Below are 10,882 nucleotides of genomic sequence, written 5' to 3' on the forward strand. Positions count from 1 at the left end.
GAAAAACTTAATATTACTGAATTGGTGCTGGCCAAAATCTCTAAAGCTAAAATCTCTAAAGTTAAAATTTCAAAAGCCAAAATTCCGAAGCACAAAATCTTAAAGAGATAAAATCCCAGTGACGCAAAATTCCGAATGTGTCGGAGTCCCAAAAGCTAAAATCGAGGATGGATCAAACTACTTAATGGCCTCTACATTAGGAGAAATTTCTTTAAAAAATGCCTTCTTAAAGAAAATTTCCTCTATCCTTGTAGGCAGAAACGTCAGAATTTTTTAAAAAAGAAATTTTTTGCCTAAAACAGCTTCTAGTGTGTAGACACCATAAAAGCTAAAATCCCGAAAAACCAAAATCTCGAACGCCAAGATCCTGAAATACGGAATTTTGGCTTTTTCGGATTTTGGTTTTTGGGACTTTGTTTTTTTTAGGAATTCGGCTTTTTGGAATTTTTGGCTTTTAGGGATTAAACCCACTCGGAATTTCGCCTTTTCGGCAAATTAGTTATTCGGAATTTCGATTTTCGGGATTTTGGCTTCCAGGATGATGGCTTATCGGGATTTTGGCTATTCGCGACTTCAACCCATTCGGGATTTTGTTTTCGATCCATTCTGGAATTTGAATTTCGGAATATTGGCGATCGACGAAAAGGAATTATTTGAGGATCTTTCAGAGCTCTTAGAAAGAAGGCCACAGACGAAATATGAACATACCACCCATTCCTACCTTTCGATCAGATTCTCCCTCTGGTCCGCACGCGGCACGTCCTTACTCGTCCGAGTTTAGTCACTAACTCTCTATCTCATCTGTTTCTGAATTAGTACTCTCTCTCTATTAGCGACCACCGCTAAAGTCCAGGGATGGAAATTTAAAAGGGTTGGAAATTTAGGGGTGTCAAACCCTAATCGCGGATGCGTGCAATTGGCAAGTCTAAGGCTTAGAAATGTAGGGGAAAGTCGTCTGTTTTAAATGCAGCAGCCTCCAAACTTTCAATTTTTCTCTTATTTTCCAAAGAAAAACTTCTATTTCAATAAATCTGAGTTAATAGAAAATAGTTAGTAAGTACTAAGTATAGTTTATAGACTGGAATTTTTTGTATTGGGAAATTAGAGAAAAATTTGAATATTTGAAGACTGCTGTATTTAAAGGCAGACGACTTTACCCTAATTTAATTTTCTTTTAACCCTCTACGAATTTTAGTGGTTTTATGATTACAATTTTTAAACCCGTTTTTAAGTGATGAGCGATTGATTAACAAAATATGGCAAGTTTCTTTTTAGTTTATAAGATATTAGATACAAATTTTTCCTAATAAGTATCCAAAAATGATGTATTAACGTTGTGATATAATTCTAATATGTATTTTGATGCGAAATCAATTTATTGTCCTCTATTCCTTCCACATCTACATCCTTAAAACTCCTGTCCCTACACTATCCTCTCCCTATTCCCAGCTCTTCCTTCCTTCCATGGTCCTTCCGATGGGGCCAGGGACTATGTCCCACGCTCCCCTGTGCCCTCCGGTGAGGACACTCCATCGGTGGTTGGGTTGCCTGGGATTTAGGGAGTCTTGAAGAATGTCCAGGCAGCTCTGGAGTATTGGGATAGACTTGCGGAGGCTCCTGGTGATGGCTATGGTGGTGGAGAAGACCGAGTGGAGATGTGTACTCCACAAAGGTCCGTGGTGGAAGAGCTGGAGCTGGGCGATTTTTTCTCTCAGCACTCCTCAAAAGCCCTCCACTTTTCTCCGCTTTGGGCGACCTCGTCGCCTCGCCACACAAGCACCTCCAATATACTCCGAAAAATTGTTGCACACGCAACAATTTTAATACCCCTATGGCCCCTATAAATATTGTACTTCTAATAAACTTTTGGAATACTGCTTTCCATTGCATTGATAAAGACTTACAAGAATTTTATGTTTGATTTCCTTTAAAATGAAGGATGTGCTAAGTGCTAAAGTTCATGAATTCTTGAGAATTGTATAGAAATTGTCTCGAGAATCTCAAAGACATTAATTGCAAAATCTCTTGTGTCTCTTCAGTGTTTTTTTTTGTTTCAACACCCGCGGCATTATTGAGGTTAATGAAGGTGTGCGGTCTACAACTAGAATGTATTTGTACCTTCTTTAATTGAGTAATTTTGCCAAGAATTTTTCATTAGGACAAATTAACTTATTTGCTGTCTCAATTAACTCTTGAAAAAGATATAGCGATAAATGTTTCGTGTATAAAAAAAGAGCGTGCTAGGTGTTTGGAAAAGAAGTCGAGGTGACATTTCTGACACTTTAACACCTTGTCAATATCATTTGATGGGATAAAAGATCCAATGACCCGAAAATAGATCATGAGCGGCATCAGTCATTCTGGTCAAACGAAAAAAGATTCATGGAGATGGATTTGAAGAGGAAGGTGTAAAATTGTTAAGAGGAGGGCAAAAAAAGGTAATCTAGGGTGATGTTGAAAAGTGTCTTAGTGTCTTGATTCTTTTTGCCTGCACCTCGGACACAACCTTGATATGAGAACATGGAATAGTTATATATATAAAACGTACTTGTGTGGAATTTAATTGGTAACTTAATGTATAACTTGGATGTTAAAACAAATGGAACTCTTGCGGAGTTCATTTAGAGGTTGAAGAAGACGTCATATAATGATTATTTGCGTGGTTATAATAACGTTCAAGTATGTCTTCAACACGTGAGAGGAAATGAGGGAGATTGAAGCTACAGCCAAAGGATTGGTTTGAGGTGGAAATATCAAAGAATTAATTGGATTCTCAATGTCTTCACTTTGCTCAGATCAAGATGAAGGGATAGTGGTTGAGAAATTTTGACGCCTCTCTTTTTTCCGTCTGCTCATCTCTCTGATCTTCTTTTTTCATCTTCCATTATTTATATTTCAATGTTAAGGAGGCTGCCAAAGGCCAAGAAAAAAAGATTCTTGGCGAGACGCATCAAACACTTTCAGGTGTCAAACAACACTTGCCTCTTAATTAACAAGAATAACACACTTCAACTTTGTTCAAAGCACCAGCAAGGAATCATCCCCAGAGGATGGATTACGAAGAAAAAAATTAATTGAATTGAAAATGAAGGTGAAGAAACTATAAAAACTGAAATTGAAATCTCTGAAAGCATCCTCAATTTTGAGAGCTTCCTGCATCTCAAAATGCAAATATATACTTAAATCAATTCAATTCTGAACCACAAATGGACTCTGTCCATTAATTTAGTTGAGGATGTCAAGAGGACCATTAACCAAATTTATTTGTGGAATTTAATCAAGTAGATTAATTTCCAATTGGATGGTATTCATGCAACTGAAACACTTAAATTTTATGAACTTCTAATTGATCGAAATCATAGAGCAAGCGCAATAATTATAATTTTTCGATTTTTAGGAATTTACCTATCTTCTCTCCATGGCAAGGGGGCAATGTTACGCTATTTAGCTCCTGTTCATTCCTTGCTAAATCTCATGGTCTGTGCGCATTTTCGTCGAAAATTGCTTTTTCGGAAAAAAAAATGCCTGTAGAGCTTATAGATCCTGTAAAGGCCTTTACGTACTAGGAGCAATTTCTTTAAAAAAATGCATTTTTAAAAAAAATTTCCCCTAGGGTAAATGTCATTCAGAAGATTCAACACATTAAATTCATATTTTTTCTGAAGAGAATTACATAAATTTGTTCCTTGACTCTTCTAGAATGTTACTGTTTAGTGAAAATTATTTAGATATAAATTGAAAACTTCTTAAATACGAGAAAAATACGCGAGCGTAAAATACTTCTATTGGAAACATATTAATCCAAATGGAGACAAGGGAAAGTCTCTAATTGGAGACAAAGAGTGTAAGTGAAACCGCGACGAAAGGCTTCCAAAACCTTGATGAGTTGCACCTGAGTGCAGGATTTGTTGTTATTCCTGGTGAATTAATTTTGATCAATGGATTGTGGAGCTCGACCTGATTTAGTAGTGCCCTCAAAGAGCTTTACTATCGAACTAATTTTATTTGGCAGAGCTATGGCTGTACTTGGAGAAATGGTCGCGTATGTGCTGAATTGACGGAATTCAATATTTCGCATACGCGACCATTTCATTACACTGTTACAAATATTTATATTTTATTATTGGCGTTAGCCACCTGGTCTTTTCTACTTTCCCATCTAAAACAATAGGAAAATCTCTCCAAAAAATCATATTTCCAGGGTTTCCTATTGAAGCATTTGCAGACACTTCAGAAAAACCCTTTATGTTCACCAAATAGGTAATTATTTCATTTGAAAACTTCACGTACCGTTAACAATAAAGATTAGCACTTAATTTAACTAAAATTAGCCAGAAATGTAACATTAAATGTTAAACAAAACGAATAAACAACAGTCGTCTCACTGTGTTTTTCATTGGAAAACATGGTCGATTTTTGCTTTATTTGGTACAAAATTAACTAAATAATGAAACTGTGGTATAGAAAATATATAAATATAATAGTTTAGTACTGTATTTATCGTGAAAACAATGATGTTTCCATTTGGAGTAGCGAAAAATTTCCATTTGGAGCAGGTTTTGAATTAGCTTAATTTACCCTATCCTTGTAAGCAGAAACGTCAGAATTTTTAAAGAAGGGAATTTTTGATGAAAATACCTCCCAATGTATAGAGACCTTTAGAGAAAGAAAACGGTTAGATATATGCGAATTTAATTATTAATTGCTACCCACAAAATTTAAAATGTATTTTAAGTTCCAGACTATATCTTCTAAATGTAATGAAGTATATGGAAACTCGTTGTTTTAACGTCATTTTAACGGTTTTTAAGGTCTATACAGTTTTACAATTTTACGTAATATAATAATTTTCTATCGCTTGATTAATATGATTTTTTTTTTCAAATTTTACTAATATTTTACTATTTAATCTAAGGGTAAAATACTGTAAGACTGTTTCAGAGAAAAATAACTTTTATTTAAAACTTTGAAAATCAGAATAGCTTTAATTGTGTATTTACTGATGCAAAAGACTATTTTCATCAGTAAAGAGTTGGAATTTCAATATTCCAGATTTTAGCGTAAGTTGTTCTGATATTTGCTATTGAATGCTCTCTGCCTGTTTGATATAGTACAATTAGTACTAAGTACAGTCGTATATTTCAAGATTTCACTTTCAATTTTTTCATGTCTTTTCTTACATTTTGCGATGCTTAAAACGGATTTAGAAAATCATTCCTATTTTGCAACAAAAATCGTATTATTAGTATTATCGAATTACTATTTAGTATCTTGAAAATTCCAAACACTTCCGAGAGGTTCTTGGAATTATTTTAAAAACAATTTTGAAATATTGAAATGTTGGTTCCAAAATGTCAAATCTTTTGAAATCCAAATTATTTGTGTCTTGAATTTCAAGATTCAAAAGAGATTTCACAAATTTGACATCTCGACCTTGATTTTTTGATTTCAGAATACCATAATTTTGAATTTCCCTGATCTTGGTCTTAGAATTGAGGCTAATATGTATCGTAGCATTTCCTTTTGTGCTATAAAAAAACATATAAGACTACTTATAAAATTTATATTGTCAATAGTACGGAGTTACTGATTTTGATGTATACGGTTCTTGGTTAGTTACGAATTGTTCGGTGTTCGGTACGTATAATAAAAATTGTTTATACTCAAAGTTTAACTAAATAATGAAATCTGTTGAGAACGTGAAGATTCTTTTTAAATAGTAGTTGATGTATTCCTTTGAAAAAGTCTGTCTTCGTCGTCTTCGTGGTATACTCGATTTCTCAAATTCAATTCTAAACAACAAATGTAATTGTGAAAACTGCTCTCTCTTGGAGTTCGAGCAGTAAAAAACCAAGAGAAAATAAGTTTCAAGTTATAAAATCTTACTCTATAACAATATTTAGTAAGCAGTGTTTTTATTTTGAACGAATTCGTTCATTTCTGTGTTTTGGAACCTTTTTAACAAGAATCTGTTCAATAACTTGTCGATGCTCCAGTACCAATATGCTTAGCCGGAGCTTTAGAGAGCTTTCTCATGTTCAACACAATTCACTGGATGCACAGTATATACGGGTGATTGGCCAAAAGAGAGGATTCTTCCTCGAGAAACGCAACTTTCATGTAAATTCTATAATCCAGAAAAGACTAAAAAGAAAGTAAAATTCTAATTTTTCTCCATAGTATGTTGAACATTGCAAAGTGTATCGGCAAAATCGCAGCCCAAGATTATTTTACACACATCGACCATAGAATCAGGGGATAGGGGTGAAGCAGGAGGTGTGGGTAATGTCTTACATAAATTGAGACTGATAGCCAATGAATGTAGTTCTTTGCTCTCCTTTAATTATATTTGCATGGTGATTCATGGGTGTTGCTGGCCAAATGGAGAGTGAGACAGGGGTGGCAAGATGTTGTTTGTCCATCTCACTCGTGTGTGCAATTATTTTACTCTCAATTCAATTTATACCACTCTCCACCGAACATCCTTCCAATTGATTTTGCTTGTTGATCAATATAGTTAGTGCCATGCCATGTTGCTTTCCTATGTTTTATACCCCCGTCCATGCATAACATTTGTTCTTGGTGCTTGTTGCAATCTCCATGGTTGTTGCTGCCTCAGCCGTGTGATTCTGATCGGGAATCTATTGATGGGAGGCCACTCTGCATATTTGTTGGCTAAATACACAATAAAATGGTTAATGTGTGGCTCACCTTTATCGGATTTCTTACTCGTATGGCTTCTTTTATAGATAAGATCATATCATACATCTAAAGCCTCTAACGATTCTCACCCTTTTGGATTCTGCATCCTCCTTATTGCTCCGACTTTAAAGATAGAGCAATATTTATCATCCATTTTTAAGATCAATAAGCTAATTCGATTCGAGATTATAATTTTTAGTCTAATTTATAATTAGTTATTTAAAATTTTTCCGAATTATACATGAGGTCGGGGTGATTCAAGACGGGTTTCAGACTGACAATTAGCCCACTTTACGAAATTTTGGACATCTTAAATAACGAATAATTTAAAGCGATTCTTCAGTATATAATAGTTTTTTTGCTCTTATCTACAAAATTATTACAAAATGAGGCTTTGCATTAATACCCTATCCCATGCGACTTCCTCCATCTCAGCGTTGGTGACCAACGTCTGTAACGAAACGACGGAAAGGGTTTAACTTTCTGCATCCCGCCCCACTCTGTTGACCACTTTTTTAACGAATTTTTACGTTGTAATTGATTTACATGTAATGACGTGGCGATACACTGTTTGGTTTTCTGATCTGTCTGTTAGTCCAGCTATCCAAAGGCCAAAAGGTTAAAGATAGCGATTTGGCACTTTCAGGAGACCCCCTTGCCATACAAATCGACCTAAAGCCGTCTTCGGACTAAAGGTTTAGCCTAGTTTCCGAAGGTTTCAGGATCCTGAATAGCAACCAATTGTATTACACTTTCAAAACCTAATAGGTCACTTGTCCTTAATAATCCAATCCTAAGTTAAATTTTCCAAAATATCTTGACTGATAAGAAATTATAACAGTTAAGCCATATGGCTAAACCTTAGACCATCTTCAGACTAGAAGTTTAGCCTAGTTTCCGAAGGACTCAAAATCTTAAATAGCAACAAATTTAATTTGTTCTTTTGATTCAAATAGATTACTTCTCTTTAATAGTTCATTTCTAAGTCAAAATTTTCCAAACATTTTCGACTGATAAGTATCTAGAAAAATTAAGCCTTATGGCTAAGCCTTAGGTCTGAAGCCCGTATTAGATCTGAAGCCCGCATAACGATCACAAACACAAAACCTAGTTTTGGATTATTTTAGGGGTCACCTAGGGGGATATTTCGTTCTTGTGTGGATTAGATTCCCAAATGCCAAAATCTGAGTAGTAATTCACGAGCGTAGCCAGATAAGTTTATAGTGATGACTGGTTAATATAATTTTATAAAGATAATTTTGCCTCACTGCTTAAAAGAAGGGAAAGTGTCTCGGATTACTACGAAATGAAGTGTTGTACGAGATAATTGGTTTTGGCCATGATTAAATTTTCGATTAGCCAGACAATTGACAAACGAAATAGAGTAACCAGTAACCAATTGTGACTGGCTACGTTCATGAATTTGACCACTGGAATGCTAAATTCCCAAAGAGATAAAATCCTGAATGAGCAGTAATCCCCAAAGCCAAACTCCTAAATGGGTCGAAGTCCCGAATATGTCAAAGTCTTGAAAAGCCAAAATCCCGATAAAATACTGTATTTCCCAAAATACAGAAAATTTCTCTTTGCCTCCAGCAAGTTTAGGTTGAACGCTTTTACGAATTTAGGAATTTTGCTTTAAGGATTTTGGTACTTTTGGAATTATTCGTTCGCGATTTAGGATCCTCAGATTCAGACATTCGAGATATTGTCATTCATGTTTTTTTTACTTTCGCGATTTTCACCAGGACTCATTTCGTTCATATAAAAAAAAATACCGCAGAATCATACCTAATAACGGTTTTTAAAGTCGAAAGTTGAAGAAAAAGTTCTAGAGAAAGCATTTATAAACCAATTGGGTTGATTTTGACCTCATTAGATAATTAGAGAGGTCTTGGAGATTTTGACAAGTCTGAATTAAGTCCAATCGGTTATGAATCAGTAAAAGCAGTTATAAACCGGCAATTAATTTTTATTCGAAATTTTATTGTAATACTCCTAGGATATTTTGAGTGATATCGGTTGTGAACATATAATAATAAAAGACTATACAATACTGAAATACTTGAATACTAGGGGAGTGGGAAGCTTGAGACCGTGCAAATCATGGGCATTTTCCCCTACATTTTTGCATAATGTTATTTGATTACTAAAGTTTTTTTTTTAATTTAAGTAAATGATGCGAAACTACCTTTGGTGTGTATAGCATCAAAGTCATAAGTTCGAGCATTTTACAAAGTATGGCACGCTTTGCCACCTATTTATTTGTTCCATCAAAAAGCTTGTCTAGCATATGGGAAAATTTGATGACCTTTCTAAAACGAAAAAATGGAAAATTGTTGGTAGTAAATAACACCGATGGGTGTCCTACTGATAGAAATTGTCAGAGAATCAATGACAAGTTAGAAAAATCAAAAACTGGAACCTTGCAAATTGATGTGATTCCCTTTCTATAGCTTTCTGTGGAGAATCAATCACCAAAGTCAGCAAATTACCATCTGGATCAAAATTCCTTTCCGTAGCATTTATATATCAATTCACTTTGATGCGTTTTCAATATAAACAAGATTCCAATTGAAAGGCACATGCACAGGATAATTCCATTTGGCTCAATAGATGGGGGAGGGTGAAGAAGAGGATTTTATGGTTGAGTAAACAGTGATTGCTCCACTTGTATCCATTTTATACGTGGTGCCTTTTTCTGTGCATTTCCATTTGAAATTGATGGCAAAGCGTAAAGGCAAGAGGGCAGACAGCGCAAAGCCATAAGGATTTTATCGGCGATTAAGAAACTGCAATAGATGCTCACCATTGAGACTAATGCGCCCGCGTAAAGACTTTTACAGACTCACTCTTTCCTAAAAATCTTGGTTTATCCTCCATTTGAGCAGAGATATTGCCACTTACTCTAATTTTTTCCTTATTCATTCTTTAACGCAATTCGTATTGCTCAACACTATTTATTGCTCTTTCCGCTATATAAAATTTGTCATTAACTTTTGAGCAAATCTCTTTTACTTCGTTTGCGAGTTAATTTAAATTCTACTTGTGATTTACGTAACATGGGCAATATCTATGAGATGGAGGTAGAACTCATCAACAAGATTTAAAAAATACTGTATTTTTTATGATTTTTTCATTTATTGATAGTAATACCACCAGTAAATCATAAACAAACTAAAATCTTCTGTGCAATGTGTTTAAAACATGAAACCTATTGAATCGCATATAATCAGATTTCAACCATGTGCGAACCTTTGGCATCCATTCAAATGTTAATTTTCAATAACAGAAATGCAATTAAAAGTTGGATGAGTTCGATTGAACATTCGTAATCAACAATATGGCAAAAATCTGTATGTGCTCATAAAAATCCAAATTCAATCCTTTGCTAAATCTCTCTTGGAAAACAACAACGAAAACTCAAAAATTAATTTAAAGCACCAATATGTGTTTCAAGCTGTCACCATCTGCATTGATATAGTATGAATAAATTTAAGAGAGGCAGATAAAAAAAATGGTTGGAAAAATTGATTTTCATTGAATTATTTTCTTCTGTTATTGACATCAGAGTTTAAGTATATTAGGATATTATATCTATTGCTCAAATTCTATACAGAGAGCATTACTATCCATATAAAATTCCTCTATATTTTGATATTGGAAAATTTCTATTCCTAACTTTCAAGAAGATAAATTTTATTACTCTATTATTTTGTCAAACCTATAAGTATGAACAATCCGAGAATTTTTCTTCATGATTGATTTTATGGTTTAATACGATTAACTGCAAAATTAAAAGTGGTTCTCAAATAAACGTTTTGTTATCGGTTTGTTGCCGAATTATTACCGATTGAGACAAATGGAATCGTGTTCGAAATTTTAATACGTTTTTTCATCTAATGTAAACCAAAACTCTAAGAAACCACTAGAATATGAAAAACTTTGATTTTGAAAAATTAAATTTGGTAATAAATGAAGCGAAAGTCTTCGAATATACCAATTTTACTCAGATTCCTTAGAAAAAAACCAAAATACCGAAAGCCGAAATCCCGAATTCACAAAACCCAAAAGCCAAAACATCAAAAAACCAAAATCCAGAAAAATCAAAATCCTAAAAGCCAAAATCATGAAAGCTAAAATCCCGAAATCGGAATCCCAAATTCTTAAAAATATCCCA

The sequence above is a fragment of the Phlebotomus papatasi genome, chromosome 2 (assembly GCF_024763615.1).
Source record: "Phlebotomus papatasi isolate M1 chromosome 2, Ppap_2.1, whole genome shotgun sequence".
NCBI lineage: Eukaryota > Metazoa > Arthropoda > Insecta > Diptera > Psychodidae > Phlebotomus > Phlebotomus papatasi.